This window comes from Monopterus albus, unplaced genomic scaffold (assembly GCF_001952655.1).
Source record: "Monopterus albus unplaced genomic scaffold, M_albus_1.0 scaffold273.1, whole genome shotgun sequence".
In the NCBI taxonomy this organism is placed as follows: domain Eukaryota; kingdom Metazoa; phylum Chordata; class Actinopteri; order Synbranchiformes; family Synbranchidae; genus Monopterus; species Monopterus albus.
The window spans coordinates 142,736-156,290 of NW_018128153.1; the positions used below are offsets into that span (position 1 = coordinate 142,736).

The 13,555-nt window shown below is 41.8% G+C and overlaps 1 protein-coding gene across 3 annotated transcripts in view; it reads right to left on the reverse strand.

Annotated features, from left to right (window-relative positions):
• prkar1b (protein kinase, cAMP-dependent, regulatory, type I, beta) overlaps positions 1-13,555 on the reverse strand; it is a 63,780-nt gene that overhangs the window by 31,612 nt on the left and 18,613 nt on the right. The window lies entirely within an intron of this gene.

Below are 13,555 nucleotides of genomic sequence, written 5' to 3' on the forward strand. Positions count from 1 at the left end.
TCCCTTCCTTCATCTCCAACTTCCTCCCTGTCTGTTCTTGATCACTTTTTCTCTTCCTCTCCCCTCTCAATTACCCCTTTCTTCCCTCTAATTCTCTCCCTGCCCCACCTATAGCTCCCATCTCTCGAGTTATCGCCCCCTCCCTGCCGCTGTCTGATGAAGTGATTAATGTTATCCTTTACGCTATACCTTTAGCCTTTCTGACCTTATGAAAAGGCAGAGACCCCCTCCCTTACAATGAATGTGCTGTCCTGACAGAGCCAGACAGAAAGAGAGAGAGGTAGATACACCCGGCAGACTTTGTGGGGGCTAGGAAGTTCACCTCCACCCCACGGAGGGAGACGTAGCTTCTGTCACAGTTGAGTTATGTGGAGATATTTCTCTGTGACATGTGCATTTGCCTTCACACACACACACACACACACACACACACACACACACACACACACACACACACAACTATCCATGTTGTTAATCACTTCATTGTCTCTTCACTGACATCATTCTGAGCTTATCTGAAAGCCCTGTTCAGGTGACATCACATCAACATTACAAAGCCAGTATATGTTTGTTTGTGAGCGGGAAGCAGCAGCTAGTGATGTTACTTCTGTAACAATCTGACTGGTTGGTGGAGGTGAAGCAGTGGTTTGAGAGAAGATGCCAAAAGATGCAGTAATAGGTAGAATTAAGATCAGAATGGATACAAATAGAAAGGGGAGACACCTTTATGTAATGCCCTGCGCTATGACAATCAGATTAACTATAAACCATCCAAAAATGTACCTGCCAACTCAGGTTACAAGTGAGTGTGTTATTACAGTATGTGGGAAGCACAAGAAAGAGTTTTCCTTCACTCTCTCTTGTATACATGCACACAACAGCACAGCAGCAGCCAATTATTGTTCTCAAACACTCATAAAAACAAGCATAGCTTGGAGGTTTTTGGTCATTAATAAAATAAAACCCGGCCTGCTTGCTGTAGCCAGATTGCTTGTTGTTCTTCCTGGTTGGTGTGGATGACACTCACCTCATCTGTCCTTCTTTTTTAGCTCTCATACTACACAGATCTTTATTTGTTCAGACACCTTATCTTTTACATTACTACCATTATGTCATTAACACCAATGGTCTGCGGCCATGTCTTTGTGTTTCTTAATGGGTCCCACAATGTTGAATTACACACCCCTTCATGGGGAACACTTCCACAATGCTCAGTCTGTCTGGGGTGGAAGAGGTTTTGCAATAACCAAAATAATCAACAACTGCACCACATATGGGAACTTCCCAGCTCTGCAAGCTGCGCATCGGCTTGGCAGCGATGTGCCACTGGTTTGGCTGGAACAGTGTTCGTGCTGTAAGTGCTAGAAGGATTCATTTTCACTACCACAGTTGATAATAAGTCAGACTGCTGATTCTGGCAAATCAGAACAATAGTCTTTATTTTGCAAGTTGACACAATTCCATTATGTAATCCATGGCCTGGCCTGAGGATGTTTACATTTTGCAGACTAAGAAGGGCAACAGGCAACAAGGTGATGTTGTGATCATCCTTCATCTGGAAAGCCTAAGTTCAGCAAAATCCAGCACACAAATAGCTTCCCGACTGATATCCCTGTACATGCACTACAGCAAGAAATTCCTACAAGGACCAACTGAACACCATAAGAGGCTAAAATAAACTGTCAAAAGGCCAGAGAAACCTAAGAACTGAGGGTCATATACAAATATACCCCAATAAAATGTTAAAAGGCTTCATTGCCGCACTTGTTTACATGATTACTTTTTGCAAGCCTTGTAGCCAGCCACCACAGTATGCCTGTGTAACTATGAGTATGCCATGAACTGCCAATGCGGCTCATATTATGTTTTTAGGCTGGGGTTCTCCCCACACCTGAGAGACCTGTGAATGTTAAACAAGAATTACAATTAAAAGCTCTTGGAGGATTGCAGAAATGCACTGTGCACATTGTCAACAGTTATAACTAAAGTGGCAGGCTACTATGAATAATATGGAGTACATCACGGCTTTTTATTTGGCTGCCAAGTAACAAGTTTCCAGTAGTAACGTGCAAGTCACAAGAAAACTCCGGAAAATGGGCATGCAAACAAAAATTGGTAATTATTGATGATGGTCGTTAACAGAAATGCTTACTACCTTGTTGTGTGGCTCATTATAGGTATATCACAGTAAGATGGAAAACAGTTTTTTGAGTGTAAAGTTGAGCACAACCTGCCAAGGTTACATGCAAAAACCCACTCAGCTCTGTTCGTGTAGACACAATGAAATATGCTTCTGAAAACCAATTACATAAAGTGCTACGTATATACACTCGCATGGAGACAGATGCACAGACTACTGTACAATAAACTGTAGTATAAAAGATTTTTAAAAAGCAGGAAATAAATGAGTTATAAAGCACTGAAGCATTCGGGGAGGATATTTATGACATGAAAGCTCTTGGCACACGCGCTCTCTCTGTCTCTGGAGACTCGACAAAAATCGGAAGGACCAGCTGCTGCCAGCTGCTGCCCATTTCTTCACAGTGGCCTCCAAACTCAGAGAGAAACTACCAGAAGGCACACTACCAAGATTCCCTCAAACCACCAAATCATAACTGTAGTCCACTTCTAAAACTACAGTGGGAATGTTGAACAACAGAATAGGAAGGACAGCAAATAAAGAGATCCTTTGTAGTGATTTCATTATTCAAGGTTTGGAATTTTATGGTTTAATGATACAGCTAGCTATGTTTCTGGTTTATACTGTATATCACATCCTACAGAGATCACACATCAGACAGTACATCCAGATACCGCATAATTTCTGTTAACGTAGATTCACATTTTATTGTGTCTGAATGGCAAGATAATAATGATTTGTTTCTGGTAAACTACTGACAAACAAACTTTACTAATATAGTTTTGCACACCATAAATCTTGTTGATGTGTATAAGAATGAAACTTCTTAAGAAAGAGGGAAGAAGGGTCGGCTGAACCTACTCTAAATAGGAGAATTTCTGGTTGTAGCCTGTGGCTGTATCATAGTTTACATCTGCTTAGACTTTACTCAGTTTTTGGCTGTCAACATTTGTGCTAACAGTGTAAAAAAAACAAGGTCCTACTGTTTGTCTGGGTTTGTATGTGAACTAAACCAGGTGTACAAACGAGCATTCAGCACCGAGGTGGTCCTGGAGGTTTACAGGTGAACATAAAAAGTTCATGACTGGTTACGATGACCACTTAGGGATGGTAAACAATGTGGGAGATGAGGCCAAGGCCAAGCAAGTAGAAAGAGAACCTTCACTTTTAGAAAACTCAACTGTTTTTTTTTCCCCAATCTGCCCTTGTAGTTGGTCCTCAGGGCCCCTGCTCTCATAAACATCATGAGTTCCAAAGCTCACAGGATTCCTTTATTCTGCAATGGTCCATTGCACAGTGAAGACTTCTAGGACATTTAACAGTATTTAAGAGCACAAAGAGGTCCAGTTAGAGTAAGCTGTGTGATTAAATGTTGGAAGTTATATTTAAAATCAACAGAAGAGAGGAAGCACATTGTGATAAACCCACACGCTTCGCCTTGATGGGTTTATAAGGAGCATAGATGTGGATGCATTCTGTTGCTTCAAAGTGTCGACGTGTGTGTAATGTTGTACCAAAGCACCTCAGGGCTGCTGTGTTTCTGCTGGTGACCTGTGTAACCTGTATGCTGCTGCTAAAACCTGCTGAAGGAAACGGTGTCATTTATATGTACTGAAATGACCAGACCACCATGAATAACATGAAAAAGTGTGGCATACACCTGGTTCAATCTGTATTATTAAGCAATAATACTTCTAATCATATCTAACATCACACTAATTTTTGCAAGTTCACTTTTTTCTAAGAAATTTCTGGAGACCTTATTCAGCCTGGTCAGACACATATCAGACAACTTAGCAAACTATGGGGAGTGTAGTTGATGTGATGTGACTTGCAGCCTACCAGGCCTTCTTAATCTTACAACTCCGTGGCCTGCTTATTGGCTCAAATGTTTTTCAACTAGAAGTTTGACATTGCTTAAACAGCAGCCACCTTTTACCTGCATGAATATCATAATCAAATGTCTGATAGCTGAGCAAGTGGTACACGGACCCAATTAAATGTGTGAGATTGACACAGATGAGAGATGTGAAATGACTGAATTAATAGATTAATCCAGGAGCCCAGTGTTACCGCTGTGACCGATCTATGAAAAACAGTAGCCACACTAAGGCTGTATCTAAAGGAGTCAGGGAAATAAACTTTACAGCTGTGCTTGTAACAAAAACAAACTCCGGCAATGAGTCAAACAACCAAACAAACACTTTGCAAGGAGGGACAAAAAAGGCTAACTGACACAGCAGCTTTCCTTAAACCTTGGAGCCTAACTGAAGCAATAATATCAGGATGAACTACCACTGGTACCTTGGAACCTGTTAGCCTGTCAATGCCAACCTCATGAAAGGGCAATCCTCGCCATGCCTACAGTGGTGCCAACTCAGTCCTCACATGGTTGTGTTGCTGGAATGGCAATAGGACGTTCTGGGAGTGAGGAAAAGCAGAAGCTGAGAGAGACAGTACAACACACAGAGACAGATAAATCTTTACTGAGAATAGTGTTATGCTGTTAAGAAGCAGTCAGCTCATGCAGTGAATACCAGGTAGCTTCCTCTTCCCACACCGAGCTTAAAGAACACTCTGTTCACACTCACTTCTACATAAACAAATGCTCCCATCCATGTGCAAGCACATAAGCAAGCTTTAAAAAAAAGAAGCTATTTTACAACCATTCAACAGTTTTAATAGCAGCAGTGTTAATGATGTGAAGGTCACATATGACACACACACACAAGTACACACATTCAGGATGGCCCCAGGGGGATGAGAGGCAGAGCTGAATGGGAGTGAGAGAAGGGAGCAGCCTGAGGAGGAGAAGAGGGAGAGAGTGGTTGATAGGAGGATGTGAAGAGAAATGGGGATCTGTTACAAGGGCGGGAGAACAAACATCAAGCTATGACAGCATCTCGACTGTAAATACAGGCCTCATAAGAATCGTTTGATGTTCAGAATCATGGGATTATTTATATGTTACTGGAGAGGATAGCCGAATTATTTTGCAGGGGAAGTACCACTAACACATTATACTTGGCTGTGTTTGTAAGAGTGCTTTGGGTCCATTTCTGCTGTATTTACTCCTCCTTTCCTATATTTTGTCTAAAGAAAATATTAAAGATTTGAGCTGGATGATGGAAAGAGATAAAAATAAAGCCTGCCTCACATAAAGCTTAATCTCAGACTACATTTATGGCCTTCTGGTAACACAGATAGAGGATCACTGCTCCTTTCCTTTCAGCCTGCTGAGGGTACTAAGTGTGACACAGCTGTTTTACAGCCCTACCTGATGATCCAACACACACCACCTGCTGATGCAGCCGTGACACCAGCCTAAACATATCACAAACATGTCCAATCCCACTGCCTCTTCCCTTCTTTAATCTCCCTTTGTCCTTTTCCCTTCTTACCTTTGATTGATATATTGATACTCCACTGTGCTGTGTATTAAATTTACCAAAACCTTTTCTCTCTGCTTCCTTTACTTTATTTTTTTGTGTTGTTCATCTAGAGCACATTTTCAGCACTCATGCATTTTCACACATTCCAAATGCCCTGTCTCCATTATTTGTTGCCTCAGGTCAGGAAAAAGCGAGCTCTTCCTCCACTCAGAGGGAAAAAGGGTCAGCCTGAATGAGGCGCTGACAGGACTAAGCCTCTACCTCTCTGATGTGTCTACAGGGGACATGTCACTGGAATGAAGGACAGAGACAGACAGAGAGAGAGACGTTTTTTCTCACCCAGCTTCCAGAAATTTTAAAGGAGTAATTCCACTGAAGGCACTGACACATACTGTATATAGATTAAATAACCTTACAGGTGCCAAGAGTTGTGCCTCTCCCTCCCCCATTTTCCCTCTCTCTCACACACACAGATACACACATACACATATCCTGACATGTTGCTCAACATCACAAGACATACCGCTGTCCCACGGGCATGTCTTTTCCTCTCCTCTTTCCTCCACCTTCCATTCACGCCCTCATTCCCACCTCACCAGGGACAAGCACTAGAATACGATAAGCATTTGAGAAGCATATCAGGGCACAAATTGTCCTTTGTTGAGGTTAAACCTGAGAGGTGTTTATACAACACAAAACATTATACGTGCACACACAATCACAAACATACACAGTAAATGCTGAAACTGAGACAGAGAAAAGGCTTGAGGAAGAGGGACAAAAGGATGATTAGATGGAGAAGTGAAGGAGGAGATATCCAAGACTCCTAAAGGGTAAAAATGTACACTGTACTCATGCATGAGTATGTAAACCTCATCAACCAACACTGTAGGTAGTGAGGTAATATGTGCACTGGTGCATACAGACAGAGAGTGACCTCATCTGTTTGATCTAAGGCTTTCCCTGCTATAAACAGACAGCTTCATCGGACACAGTCTGCCGACCTGGACAGCATTGACCAACCGACCAACCAAGCAACCAAACAGGACCTTGTGTATAATGTGCTACACCATGGAACGTGCTAATGTTGGCATCTTGTTAACTTGCATGATCCTGGATACAAAGACAGTCATGATTTACCAGTACGAGTCTCAGTCACACTTTTTAGGGAAGCTAGTGATTATATGTATTCTGTAGGAGCGTCTTGGATATGATGTGCTCCTGTTTTACTCAAACTACTCGATCACCTCAAAGTTGGCTGAATTTTTCAAGATGCAAACAATCCACATAAATGTGAACCGGGACATTACACATAGCAAGTTTTGAGAGGTGTCTCCTAACCGGATTAAACTGAGGATTTTAAGAAGCGGGAATTAGACTGCTCTTGCATGCCATTACACTATCCAAGTACAAAAGACAAAACAATCAAAAAAGGTCTTGGCACTTGGGTTACAAACATACTGAATTCATAAAAAAAATGCAGACAGTGCCAAAATACTTTTTTAAACTTATGGGTTCTCATTACACAAAAATAATATGCGAGAAAGATCTTGAAATCAATAAAAGCTGGGGAGAAGATTTGTCAGCATATTACTTCCAATTAAAACCACTAATCATCACTGGAATGCTGCCCTATTCCAGGAAAAACCCTCCTGTTATGAATTTGTGTGTGGTTTTTATTGTTTTTCTAAAGGGGTTTTCATCACAGTTTTTCTAAAGGGGTTTTCATCACAGTTTTTCATCTCTGTACACTTTTGATTTGTCTTTTGTTCTGCCTTTGGAGTGGTGTAACACAATCTTGCAGGCTGCTGATGAAGTAAATATGGAGTATGTGGTGAGGAGCAATAGATTTCCCAGTTAATACAAAACAACAATGAATCAAATCATGTAATGTTTTCAAAGCAATATGTCCCAAAATAAGTTTTAATACAACTAATTGTGCAGCCACGACACCCCTCTTATAGTAAAGTTACTATATGCACTATCAATAACAAGTCTAGCAGACTGAAAAACAAAATTGCTACAGTACTAAAAAGCTCTTATGCTGGCCTAACATCTACAACATAATCTCCATGAGACATTACATACTGAAGTGAACAATGAGATGGGCTAAGGATCACTAATCTAAATAAAACTCAACTAGAGTGACACAAATAAACCAACAAGAAGGTCATAGGAGAATAACATGCTACAACAGGACTGTTGTCTGTGCCTGTGCACTGGAACCTATCACAATAGCATAGACAAAGTAGACGGGATGTATACAAAAGGAGGCCACAGGCCAACCCAGGCTATTCTGTAGGGCACTGGGCTGCACCATCCCTGGATAATGTATGGTGGTCGGGGTGTATGCTGCACTTTGGGCTTGGCTGAGCTATAAAGACACTGAAGGAATATAATGTCACTTCACACATACACAGGTGTCCCACCTTATCAGTGTTAACAGTGATTTTAAGACACTTTCTCTCTTTTACTTCTCTTGCTCTAAGTGACTTTCTCTCAAGAATTTTTTGGGGAAAGACAGAGGTGCGATTGAAGTAATTCAGGACTGGAGACATTCTGCTGTTCAGATCCAAAACGGAGGCCGGTTTATCTCCCTTTTCCTGTTTACTGCAAGACAAACAAGCACATGCACTGTACATGCATACATGTACAGAAACATATATGCACATAATTTTTATTAGCACTCCTGCTAATCAGTTTGCACATATACTGTGTATGTGAACAGGAACACACATCTACATATATGCACAAAAACAGACACATGCCCACACATACAAAACACAAAGACACACATTTTCAAACTGATGGTATAAGCAGCTGAATAGGCAGGGATGAATCATAGCTAGCTGGAAAACTGTCCTGCAGACTCTGGGGTATAGTTTGGAGGGAATACAGAGTTCTAAAAGGACTCCTGACACCAACACTACTACAATGACTCACTGATTTCTAAAAAATTACATAAGGACATAGAAGGAGTGGAGGATAGAAAAAAATGACAGGGGGTGGAAGCAGCAACAGGGGACAGGTTGAAAGACAGCAGAGAGTATGAGAGAGGACAAAGGTTTACAGCTATCTGAGCAGATGTATGTGAATATATGTGCGCTTGTTGATGCCCATGTATGAGTGTGTTTATCTACATTGCCTTGCAAACACACCTCTTGGCTAATATGAACTTCCTATAAATGGTGTTTGTGTACGTGCCCTGTGGTTTTTGTCTGGCGGTAAAGGTAAAGTCATCTGAGGTGAGGAGAAGATGTGACGATGCTGGTGGGGGTGAGATTGTTGGTCTGTTAGTTCTCTGTTTGCTAGATGGTGGTGGGGATGGTTGAGGTTCAGTCAGCCTGCAGCTCTCCTGTGGAGAGTGACCTCATATCCTTTGTGGCAGCAGCACAAAGCCAAGCAGGGGACAGAGAGAGAAGACTACACATGAACGTGGGGGAGGGACTGGACGTGTTATCTGTGTGTGTGTGCGTGTGTGTGTGGCAAAAACACCCCCTAGGGGTTGCTCTATGGTAACAGCACACTTTCAGTGTCAATGTGTCCATGTGGATGTGTGTGCCTGCATTTTGTCCTATTTTACCAAAGGTTTTAATGCCTGTGTTGTTAATTTTAGAAACAGTGGGTCTGAGTTTCAAATATGATCCCATTTCCCAAAGTACAGAGCTCAAGTCTCACATCTATTTTCATGAAGCCTGATACAAAAATGATCAAGCTATCATATATGAAGATGATCTGATTTGATACGGCTGCACTGCACACTATCACCATCTCACATTACATCCTCTTTCTTGTCTCGTTTCTTCTCAAAGGCCTTAAACAAACTTCCGCTGGAGCACAAGGTGACACAGATCTCTCTCTGCAATTTTAGTGTCTTTCCTTTCCCCTTTGTTTGTTTAAGTTTTCTGGCGCTCACTGATTTATCTGTTGTTGTTGCACCTCCTCACCCACAAGACAAAGAGTGCCGGTACAATAAAGATGTTCCCTGTCCATCAGCAGCATGTAGTGGGGAAGGTGCAGAGGTCAGAGTTTAGGGGTCAAAGGTCAACTAATCAGTCACTTCATCCACTCATTACTCTGCTTGTTAATTAGAGGATTAAAGTAGGCAGGATGAAGTAAATATCACCTCTTTACAATCCCTTCCCCTTTTGAATCCTTGGAATATTTTATCTGCAAAAATCTTTATATTCCTTGTGCTTTTTGTGGAATGGTATGAAATTGGTTTATGCAAGGTTCTGGTTCCCTGCATATCAAAGATGAAGTACTGTATTTGCTTGCTGTCCTGATGTGAAAAGATTTAACAACTCCTGTAACCAGCTGGCAATGCTATTTTAGAATATTGCCAAGACAGTTCAAAGAACGAGATAAACAGGGTTTCCCCATGCCTGCCGGATTATTTATGTGGTTATACAGAGAGCAGGCCTTCTTGTGTCTGTACTGTCCCCAGGAGAGTGTTCTGTGGTCCAAGAGCATCAGACTAATGCAGGCGGAGGAAGACAACCTGATGAGCATATACATACATACATAGGTCTCTTTGTGTGCGTTTTGTTTGTCAAGGGACAAATAAATGTACCCTTCGACAGATTTCCCAAAGGCCTCTTCTCCTTTAATTAATTGTTAGCTGAATGTGTCTATGCCTTCCTGCCATCATTATACTCGTTCATAAAGAAGTGGTAGATCAGCAAGGTCGTTTGCCCAGGTGTGCAAGAAAAAAAAATCACACAAAAGCCTTAACAACAAACACTACTACTATCAGAAATCTCATTCCATATCACTTTAGTAGGAAGTTAGATAAGATACACTATTACAGTAGAAACTAAAAGAATATGTATTTAAACAGGTGATAGCGCTTCTATTGACCATATTAAAAGACTGGTTCTTAAATAGCATTTAATAGTGGGAAGTGGTGGGTAGATAGGCTGGCAAATCTCATCTCAATGCACACCTGGACAAACAGGCTATATGTGCATGCACAAGTGCATAATCATATACACACACAAACCTCTATATGTGACAGTTTGGCTGAGCTCAGATATCCAAACTGGTGCAAAACAGTACGACCTGACTCCTTCTGTTATCAGTCCTGATATTCTCTTTTCAAAAAACCTTTAATCTGAAAACTATCACCTAAGTGCTGTAAGTTAGCTGAAAGCAAAACAGAATAATCTGCCATCCAGATGGTAAGATGAGATAATAGTTTCAGCTGAGATGATAACAACTACTGTGTGCTTCCAGTATTGAGACAGGTGGTTGCAGGCTGATTTGGGAGTTAGCAAAGCAGGCTCAGCCCAAAGTGAAATCAAACACCTGTTCCCAGCTTATCTTGTGTGCGTGTGTGTCTGTTTGTTTGGGCATATCATAATGAGGTCATTATGACAGCTAACAGGGAGTCCACCCAGTGGCCCGCTGGGAACCATGGCAGAGACCAGCCAAGGTCAGAGAGATAAACTCACAGAGATACTGTCCCCTGATGGTACAGTACATTACCGCATAGTTTTTATTCCTTACAAAACAATATACATATTGAATACAATCAATACAAAAACTGTGATTTGATCTCATTATTCCTGGAACCTCATCAGCTTGCCAAGTTTTTTTTTAAAGCTTCATTTTAATAACAAAAACAGTCACCGTGCGTTACGGTTTCACTTCCAGGCAGCTGAGGAAAGATGTGCTACAAAACACACACAGATGTGCGGCTGGTGGAGCTCAGAAACTTTAAGGCCATAATGTCTGACATATGGAATGATGTGTTAATCTAAGACTTCACAGTCCCAGCTAAAGCACAGGGAACACAGACTGACGTGCATTCATGAGAATGTGCAGTGTGTGTATGTGTGTGTGCTATTCATGATAATGTAATCACTGTCATTCTTTGTAGTGATGGTGGTATTTCTGTGTCTGGATATGCATGTGTGTGTATATAGAGTATAGAGCTTCACCTTTGCTCCAGCACAGTATAGGGTGTTTTGTTCTGTTGTTCTCTTTCCTAAGCCTCTCCACAACTTTGGCCTTTCAATCTTTATCAGAACCTACTATCCATATTGTTTATAGGATGGATTCCAAATTGTGCTATTTAAGACTTGCAGGGTGTAGGCAACAGAAAGAGGCACAATGCCACATCTCTCCTGCTGCTTTATTGGTCTAGTTTGCCTCCTTCCCTCTCTCACCTTTCCATATGCTCAGGTAATGCAAAACAAAAAAGGTATTCTAAACAATCAGCTTCCTTGGAAAACAAGTGCCTTTACTCTTGCTCTACATGCCTCTCTGTTTTTATTCTTTCTCCGAAACTAACTCGGACATCTTTACACTGCTGACCATGGAAGCTGAGGAAACAAACTTTTACAAAACAGACTATGATTAGAGTGCAGATCACTGGCTGGCTCTGTTTTACCGTATTCTCAAGTGTCTGTTATTAAGCTCAGTTACAGAGCAAGAAAGGCAGATAATTAACTTAAGAAGAGGAGATTATGAATGAGAGACAGGGTGAGAGAGGAAACGACAACAGGAAAAAGAGTGAGTAACAAGGAAAAAAGTGACATGAGGAAAAATAGCATTGGAGAGAGAAGGGGAAACAAAGAGGGCTTCATTGTTTTGCTCATTACTGAAGGAGATGATAGCATAACATAGCACTAATAGGGGAACAAATTATGTGGTGCTCATCTTACATAACTGCTGAGTGACTAATCACACAAGATGTTTCCACACACACACACACAGCAATCAGCCCTCTGCTTTTTCAGTTTCTGTCTCAACCCTACAGCACAACCCCCATAAAAAATAGCCACTTTGTAAACGTTTCAAGCCAATTATTGAACATATCATAAAACATACAGTCTGATGCCAGCCAGCAGCCAAGAAAAATGAATCAGCCTTTGCATGCAACCATCTGTCAGCTCCAATAATTCATGCATTGATCCCTTACTCCCCAATGTAAAGCACTGGCCCATCCATAACTGGTGCAGTGGTCAACTGTCACTATCGTCTCAGCTGGTAGGCCATAGTCCAAATGAACAGCTGCTTGCAGAACAAGAAAACAGCGCGAAAGAGAGAAAGCATGAGAGGCGGAGTGAGAGGAGCATGCAGCCAGACTCCATCTGCTAATGTGCGTCAGTCCTTGACAGTTCTGGCACATCTAAAGAAGCCAAGCCATACAGTGATTTCATCAATCCCAATGATAGATGGCATCAACAAGCAAACATTATTACCCTGAAGGTGAATTTGGCTTCATTTTTCAATATTTGAGGATGAGCAGCAATCACACATGCACCTTCTTAGGCAATGTTTTGTTCCAAACCTTAGCAATGAGTGCATGTAGTGTATTCTATAGCAACTACTGTAAGCCATGTGCAATGCTCCGTTGGTTGCTGTGTGCAATTTTTCATTAATGCTGAAGGACCACATTTGACAAACATCAATATATTTCTAAAGTAGGTCCTCCAGGCACGACAACCGCAGTATAACCACAATGCAACCAAACCACCTGCCAGCCAACCAGTCAGTCGTCCAGCATCATTAGCTGAAAGTGAAAAATGAGAACGAACAGAAGTGAGAGAGGGAGACTGAGAGAGCAAGAGAGTCAGAGAATAACGAGTCAGAGGAAGAAAAGTCAGAGCCAATTGCCATGTCCTGCAAATCAGAACATTTTCACTAGCCCAGAGCCTTCAGTGCTGCCCAGCTGCATGTTCACCCACAGAACCCACAACAACAAATTCCTGATGCTAGCTGTGTGTAGCAGGGCAGGAAACATGACAGCCACTCGAATAAATTCTACATCATGCATGGTTTCATGGGATGATGATGCCATCATTACATAGCTTGGCATTCCAAGAGGCAGTGAGTACATAAAAACCTTATGGTTTATGGTCTGCTGCCCCGAATCTGCCACATCAGCCACCCAGGTTTTTCTGACTGTCCAGGTCCATCACGTTGCATTCTGCTCTGTGCTGCTTCAGAGGTACTGACGTGCAATCAGAGGCCTTCGTGCCTGTGCCAAGGGGGTACGGTAAATTGCTAGCTGACG